The sequence below is a fragment of the Petaurus breviceps genome, unplaced genomic scaffold (genome assembly GCF_028583685.1).
Source record: "Petaurus breviceps papuanus isolate PSGF00001 unplaced genomic scaffold, PetGlider_PUasm1.0 174, whole genome shotgun sequence".
Lineage (NCBI taxonomy): Eukaryota > Metazoa > Chordata > Mammalia > Diprotodontia > Petauridae > Petaurus > Petaurus breviceps.
The window spans coordinates 24,723,437-24,731,978 of NW_027185761.1; the positions used below are offsets into that span (position 1 = coordinate 24,723,437).

Genomic DNA, 8,542 nt, shown 5'->3' on the forward strand with positions numbered 1-8,542 from the left:
AATAAAAAACAAAAGGTATGCACAGATACACATATAGGTACACATATTATAGTCTCAGCAGTTATCAGTATGCTGACAAAAGAAGAGTTCAACCAAAGAATTTCCTGAATTTCCTCCATCTTGGTATGTCTACCTGGGCCAAAACTAGGCTAATGAAACTGAGGTATTTGCCTTGGACACACAAGCTGTAGGACACAGGAAAATATATCAGATATATAGCGCACCATGCTGTTAGGCTTGGGGGTAGGGAAAGAAGGTGATACTTTATAGTTTTGCCTCTGGTACAAAGTTGACTAGTTACAACTCATAATCCATTAGAATGGCCACCATTACTGCCATCTTTTGTGCTGGAATCTCCTCCTAGATGGCATCTTCTCTCCCCAATCCAAGGAAGCCAAAGTTATGTTGGAGCATCCTAACTATTAGTTAAGGAAGGGTGGGATGCTTCTCTTCTTCAGGAGTGGCTAAAGTTCTTCAAAAGTAACCATCCAATCCAATGAGCACTTATTAAATGCCATCTATATACAAAGCACTGTGCTATGAGCAGACTACACCAAGATAGAACAAAAACCAGTTCTTCCCCTCAAAGAACTTAATCTACTGGAGTAATATAGGAAGTTAAAGAAAAAAAAGGTAAGTATGTACTAGAGAGTTGTGGCACAACAAATATAATCAATCAACATGAATTTTTAAAGCACGTATCAGGTGCTGTGCCAGGTTCTGGGGCTGAAAATATACAAATGAAACAGTACTGCCCTCAAGGAGTTCACGGTCCATTGGAAAATACAGCAAGTACTGTACACAACGTCTATACAAGGCAAATTTGAGAGAGGGGAGGAACAGCATGCTAGAAATGTGGCGACCAAGAAAGGTTTTATGTAGAGGGGTCTTCCTGACTCTAGGACCAGCACTCTATCCACTGAGCCACCAGGTTGCCCCTTAACTAATGTCTATTATAGTCCTGCAACTAATGTCACAGGGCAGATCTAGAAACTGGGTCTTCCTAAATCCAAGGTTGACTCTCTATCCACTGTACCATGAAGCCCTGTAATATTACTTATTATTGTAATTACTATAACAACCATGAATCTAAAGGGAAATTCAGCTGTCTTTCCAAGGGAACTAATATAATAAACACAAATGACAAATTCTAGGGACAGAGATAACCTAGGCTAAAGCCATCATCAAAATCTGCTTCCTAAAACCAGCTCCCAAGACATGGGTATGTATGCCCATTCCATTGTCTGGGTAGCAGGGATTGAAAGGTGCCCTCTCCACATACACCATTACATCTATTTGACCCTGTATATGTTTGTGTGTGTGGGTGTGTGGGTGGGTGCGTCTGTGTGTGTATTTGCCCCATAGAGCTCAAAGATGGGGAGGCAAGGAGAGGAGAAAGCAGCAACTTGGGCCAAAAAAAGGATATGAAAAGGGAGAAATTACCTTATGGTAACTGAAAAGATTGGAAAGAATTTAGCTGAATTTCAACTATGCACAGGTAGTTTAATCAAACATCACTTCTTTAAGAAAAAAGTCCAAGTTCCAAGGCTGGTCAAGCCTAAAACTTGGAAGAGAAGAGCCTCCAAATTACTGGAAGATCAAAAGTTACCAATTAATTCATTTCCCTTCTCAGGAATTCCTACCAGTTTCTGTAATCTAAGCCCTTGTCATATTCTGTCGAATACCACCTAGACCAGGAAGAGAACTTAGGGACCACTAAGTCCACAGGGATTTAAGGCCAGGAGAGTTTAAGTGACTTGTCTGAAGTTACACAGGTAGGTAATGAACATTCTAGAACTGGAACCCAGGTCTCTCAGATGCCCTTGCCACCATGACCTTCCTGCCCCCAAGCCCACCTTCCCCCCACATCTTGGCTAGACTTGCCAGTTAATCACTGGGCCTTGCCTGAGTACTCTCCTCTGTCCCCCATTCTGGAAGACAACACACAAATGGGCTGGGGCAGGAAGGCACATTTGCCAATGGAAAGGAAATATAAGGCAGGAGAAGGGCTGGTTGGGAGGAGAGGGGTGGAGATCAGTCCTTGGCTGGTGAGCACCAAGTACAGTGGGAAAACTGGTTTCTAATTAACATCCCAGTGGGTAACAGAGAAATGTTTGAATAAGGAGCCCAATGAGTAAAAACAACAGGATCTTGACAGGGGAAGGTGCCAGGGCTTCTCTAAAAGACAGAAACCAAAGAAGTGATGTATGTTGGCAGCAGGGAGTGGACTTGGCCACAAAGACACACAGCAAGGCTCACATTCACGAGCAGAGCTCTGTTAGTGCGCTAACAAGTGACATGGAAGGCAGGGAGAATGCTCAGGAGGTGAGAGGGCCCTGGAGTGCACAGCAGCAGATACAGACTCTGATGAATCTCTGTCTACCAATAACTCTCGATATGTGTGACCTTCGCCCCTGTGCTTCGAAGTCTGTGAAAAAGCAAGGATCAGACTAAATGTGAGATGAGGGTCCCTTCCATTTCTAATGTCTCTGAACTCTTTCCAATTTATAGGAGCTAAGACCAAAGACAAGTGATCATGGGAACACAGGCAAGGTCATGAAACAGACTTTGCTGAAACCACTTGACCTCCTTCAAGGCCCACTCAACTTTCACTTTCTGCATTAGCTATGGTCCTAAAAGAAAGAGGCCTCCAAGAGGCAGGAGTGGCATGGAATTCAATCTGGTCTGGAACAGGAAGACTGAACCCACTGTGCCCAGTACTTCAAGCCTTCAGAAGATTCCTCTGGAGGAGACTGTGGCTGCTACAGGGTCAAAGCAGAATATGAAGAAAGTAACACATTCTCCACTGACAAAAGACAGGATTCCCAGTAGAAGGAGCAGTCCCACCAGATGTAGTCTCTAAAGGAAGATCATGGCCTAGAGGAATGAGTGTTGCCAGGCTTGGAGTCGGCAAGATATGAGTTCAAATCCCACTTCAAACAGTAGCTAGATGAGCCTGAGAAGTCACTTTACAAATCTGTTTCCTCATCTGGAAAATTAGAATAATATTTCAGGTACCTGCCACAGGGAGATATTAAGAGGCTCAAATGAATAACTTACATAAAATACTTCATAAACTTTAAAGCACTATACTGGATGTCCCAAATTTCTTAGGGTAGTTTTAAGCTTTAATAGTTCAAAACTGCCCTAAGTCTTCTGGGACAACCTGAATAAATGGCAGTGGCTTATTTTTCTCCCCAGATCTAAGATTTCATCTATATTCATTGCTCCTAGGGAAGAATTCCCCCTAACAATTAAGATGACAGCTTTTTCTGCAATTCAGAGACTTGGAGAATTTCTAGGGACATTGAGAGGTCTAGTTATAGGCAATAGGAATCAAGAGGGAAAGACTTGAATTCTGGTCCTCTTAACTCCTGGGCCAACTTTCCATTCAGAATATGTCAATGCTTCTTAAATGTCAGCTATTGTCAGCAAATTCCAGAGAAAAACACAGGGAGGAATGGAATTATACAAATGCAAGGGGTAATCCCTCCCCTGGGAGGAATTATGGCTGCAAGTCTATTTATACTTAATCTCTGACAACAGGTAAATGAAACAAAAGGCGAGGGTGGTTCCAAGATGGTGGGAAAAGAAAGCAGTCTATTGAATTCTAGACATGACTCTCAAGGGATCCAAGTCCCCTTCCTCCCCCAAGACAGAGTTCCTGACCTAAGCCTCCCCCAGTTAGTTCCCAGGCCAGTTGAACAGAACTATTTCTGAGAGGTGACAATTCTAGAGGGTAAACATGCCTCCCGTCTCAGCTCCATCTGGCCTTTGATCCTAAGGATCATACAGTTAGAGGTGAAAGAAACATTAGGGACCATTGACTCCACTGGTCAAGGTAACAATCCAGGTAGTACTAGGATTTGAAGCAGCACAGATTTCAGGCTGAAAGGAACCTTAGAAGTCATTTACTCAAACCTTCTTATTTACAGAAGAGGAAACTGAGGAGCAAGGTTAATCCAATTGCCCAGAGTTCCACAGGTAGTAAGTGACTGAGCCAGGATTTGAACCCAGGTCCTCCGACTCCAAATGTAGCATCCTGTGATAGAACTGCTCTCACTGGGCACACTCAGAAGATGGGGTCTCCTAATCACTAAGGAATCAAGATGAGTCCATTCCTTTACTCTTAGTTCAGGAACAGAGCTAGATGACAGTGACCTTTGCCTACTTCTCCTCCCTTGCTCAGTGGTTTGAAAACAGAGATTCAGGGTAATGAGCAAAGCACAATAGATTTCTAATCCAGGAAAGCCAAATTCCTCCAGCCCTGCCAAAGTGTGGCCAGTGGCAGTGACCTCAACACTGAGACTATGCTTCCTCACCAGTAAGATGGGGGTCAGGACGCTCTACTTTCCTTCTGGAGCTGTCATGACACTTGGGGAAGCAATGTCATCTAGTCATCTTTAACATGAACATAATATTAAGCAAACATTTATTAAGCACCTAATACATGCCAGGAGCTCAGTGAAAGGCTGAGAATACAAACACAAAAATGAAACCTTCCGGCCATCCAAAAGCTTAGAATAGCTGACATTTATATAGCATTTTAAAGTTGGCAATGTTTATAGCAACCTAGATTTAAAGTTGGAAGGAACACCAGAGACTAGTTAGTGCAGCCCCTTTATTTTACAGATGAGGAAACCGAGTCTCAGAGGAGACAGGAGGTGTCAGAGGCAGGAATTTGAAGTTTTCCTGATTCCAGCTCTCTGGTTACTATTCCCAATGGCCTCCTTTAGATACCAAAGTTCATCTGAACCTCACAACATCCCTATGAGGTGGGTGGTTATTATGGGTGGTCACATAATCTGAGGCTCTGAGAGGTGGGCACACAGCTAATAAGTGTGGGTGCTAGGATTCCAAACCAGCTCTCTCACATGCCTAATACTCTGCACTATTCCATGTGGCCTCCAAGGACCCATATTTTCTTAAGGAACCTGCATCCCCAAAGTTTTGAATTATGCTCAAACTTCCTCCCCAAGCAAAAGTCAAAGATCTCAAGAATCAAGCATGTTCTCTCACCCTTAGGCCCTCAGGAGAATTTAAAGGTCACAAAATAAGATGGGAGGAGAAAGTCACCCTCCCTCACCTGGCCAAAAAGAGGAGAATTCAGGCACTGAATCATAAAACAAGGCACCCTTGTCTGGACAGTAATTTCTGCCAATTAAAAACAACTGCATCCATACATCCTATAATCCCAGAGCTTGAAGAAGAAACCAGCTAGCCAATAGTAGAGCTCTAGGGCCAAGGGAGTCTCAGGCCACAGCTGAGCAGCACAGTGATCAGAGAGCACCATGGAACTTACCAGCCTGCCCTAGATATAATAGCAATCGCAATAGACACTCACTAACCCACAACCAGCCCATTGGCAAAGCCTTTCCCATGCATTATCTTCTCGAGTCTCTTCTGAGGCAAAACGGTAATAAAGGTGCAGCTCTGACTAGCTACCATTGCACGTTGAGGAAACTGAGGCACAAATAAATCCTTAATAACAATAGCTAGCCTTCACATAGGTCTTTAAGATTTTTGCAAAGCATTTTACAAACGTCATTTCATTTTATTCATGCAATAACCCTAAGAGGTAGGTGCCATTATTATCACCATCTTATGGATGAGGAAACTGAGGGAGACAGAGGTAAAGTGACTTGCCCAGAGTCACATAGCTAGTAAGTGTCTGAAGCTGGATTTGAACTCAAATCTTCCCAGTTCCACATCCATCACTAACCATTGTGTAGCTTGACTATCTAAGATTAAGGGACTGATCCAAGGTCATGGAGCTAGTAAGAATCAAAGGTTCTCTGACAAATCTCCTGACACCAAGCCCAACATTCTATCCAATTCATCAGATAACTGACCTAAATGAAATAATCATGAAATAAAAGCCCAAGCAGCAAATACTGAGTTTTATTTATCACATTCCTTCACTTCTACCAACTGCTACTGGAGGAAACTCGCTGAAAGACGTTGCTTCAAGGCCAATGAGACAGTGGATGCCTTCAGTTTAAGTAGCATTCAGTTCGATATCAGTCAATCAAACAATTAAGCTGCATTTATTAAGAGTCTAGTATATGTGTCAAGCACTATGCTGGTACTAGTCGAGACATGGAATCATAAAAGAATAGATTAAGAGGCAAAAGGGACCTCAGAAATCATCAAACCTCTTCATTTTTCATGTGAGGAAACACAGAGTGAGTGAAAAGGCTGATATTTGAGATCAGGTCCCCATACTTCAAATCTGGGCCAATAAGTCGCTGTGTGACAATGGGTAAGTCTCCTCTCCTCTTTGAATCTCAGTTTCCTTATCTATAACATGTGGGACTTAGACAAGATGATCACTAAAGTCCCTCCTCATTTGATCATTCTGAGATTCAGAATCCAAAACATATTCTATAGATTAGAATTGAGCCCCAGTAGAGCTCTGCTCCCCTGAACTCCCACCCCTGCTGCTGGGGCTTCTTCTCCAGTCTTTTAAGGATATGTCTGAACAAGGCTACTCTCCAAGAAATCCCATTCAGTGCTCCCTCCAAAGTGAAACTGACCACGGACCGATCCACAAGTAAAAAGAGTCAGAAATGTCTCCCTTGACCTCTCATACACAACAAGGAACACAATACCCAGATCACAACAATCTACTTGGCATGCTAATCCAGGCCAGCCAATGTGGAGATGCTTCCTTGCAAGCCCATCTCCTCTGCAGGTCAGGCCACCACACCACCCACACACTTATACCCCAGAAGGAAGTCTAGGAAGGAGCTCCCCAGCCCTCTCTTTTATTCAATAAGGTAGAGCCCCAGACTCACACCCAGAATCATCTGGCATCTGCCACAAGTCTCCAGGTCTCTCTCTGGACAGGGACAGATTCTTGGCCACTCTGGACAAGGTGGTCAATCCACTCTTCTTCTCCAGCACTGTCTCCACGTCTTCCTTTTGGTTCTGAAGCACGGGGAAAGGGGAGCTTGTGGAGGATGGGAGCCAGCCGAGTGTGACTACCATAGCACAGGCTCACAACTTGGCATAATACTTGCCCCTGCCAAAGACAACAGGACTGGATGGGGTAATTCTCAGCTCCCCCGATTTCCTTCTCATTTAACTCGGCTACTGTTCAAATAATGTCTCTGATCCTATCAGCAAAATGACTTCATCCTTCATTACCTGGAACTTCTTTTGTTCTAAGAACTTACTGTAATTCAGGACTGTACACTATGAACAATGAGAGCAGGGAAAAAAGGGATTCAGAGTTATTTTATAAATTCAGCCAGGCCCAGGGAACGGAAAAGGCAAATGGGAACAGGTCACATGAACCAGTCACTGGAGAGACTCCAGGAAGGTACCTAGCTGGGCCCATGGGGGAGGGAAGGTCCTCGTTCAAGCAACAATGCAGCTGATCTAGGAAGCCTTCCAGGACTAATGAGAAAAGAAAGAGGAAGCGCATAGCTCCTACCCTGTCCTGTCTTAGAGGCAGGAAAGCCTGGGTTCAAATCCCACTTCAGGCACTTTGCAAGTTGTGTGACTCTGAGCAAGTCATTCTCAGTCTCTTTAAAAAAAAATGATGGGTTTGGTCTCAGTGGCCTCTAAGGTATCTTCCAGCTGTCTATGGTCTCACCATCCCATAATATGCCCTTCCACCATTCCTCAACCCTTATAAAATGAAAGCACACCAATTTTATGCAAAATAATCCATCACTTATCTGTATCATGAGGGAATGAACTGTTCCACACAGATTAACTTGCCAAATAATTGAAGCATACCTTTTTAAAGGCCAAATTACTTTTGCATTTGACCCATGAATGGAAACAAAATTTTAAAAGTATATTTCCTACCTTCTTGCTTAAAAAAAAGTATTCTGAATATAATTTGATCTTTTCTTATTGATCTGGGTGGCCACCAATATAGACATCAATTATTAGCCTGCACTAGAGTACAGCAATACTATCAAGGCTCTCTTGCTGCTACATTAAAAGGCCCAAGCATACTCTACTGTCTGGGTTCTTGTGTCTGCTTTTTATTCATTACTTGATTTTTTTATTTTTTTCTTTTCTTTTTTATTCTTCTTATATTCTTTTTTATTCTTCTCTTGCTATCAGCTGTCATCACTTCTTCCTACTGTTTGTTAATCTTTAATGATCCTTAAGCTGGTCTAGCTGATCTCACCCTTCCAATGTGCTGCTGTTAAACTGCTATGGGCTAGGAAATAGGATAACCAGGACTGTCAGAATTATGTGTAAAGTAAGAATCCATGGATTCTGAATGAGAATCTGAGGCATTACCTAATGAGTAAAGAATATGAGTTTTTAGGAACAGACATTTGTGGCATAAAAAGAAAGCTTCTGGCCCTCTGAGAAGGGAAAAGGCAAGAGACACTGGGAGAAATACTAGCAATGTAAAAACAATCTACTGATAAAATATTTTTAAGGCTTCTGAAGAGCTGAGAGCTGTGTATTTCTTTTCTGAATTCTCGGCTTTAACCCAAATATGGAAAAATTACCAGATCAATGACTTCTGGATAATTTGTGAATTGTGATCATTTTTTTCTCCCATAGAGGA

At 42.8% G+C, this 8,542-nt stretch overlaps 1 protein-coding gene across 1 annotated transcript in view; it reads right to left on the reverse strand.

Annotated features, from left to right (window-relative positions):
* The window catches only part of ATP2B2 (ATPase plasma membrane Ca2+ transporting 2), a 423,952-nt gene extending 416,744 nt beyond the window's left edge, over window positions 1–7,208 (reverse strand). The window contains exon 1 of the mRNA XM_069083950.1: window positions 6,798–7,208. The gene's annotated coding sequence lies outside the window, so the exon portion shown is untranslated. The remainder of the gene's footprint in view (window positions 1–6,797) is intronic.
* Between the last annotated feature and the right edge of the window lie 1,334 nt (window positions 7,209–8,542).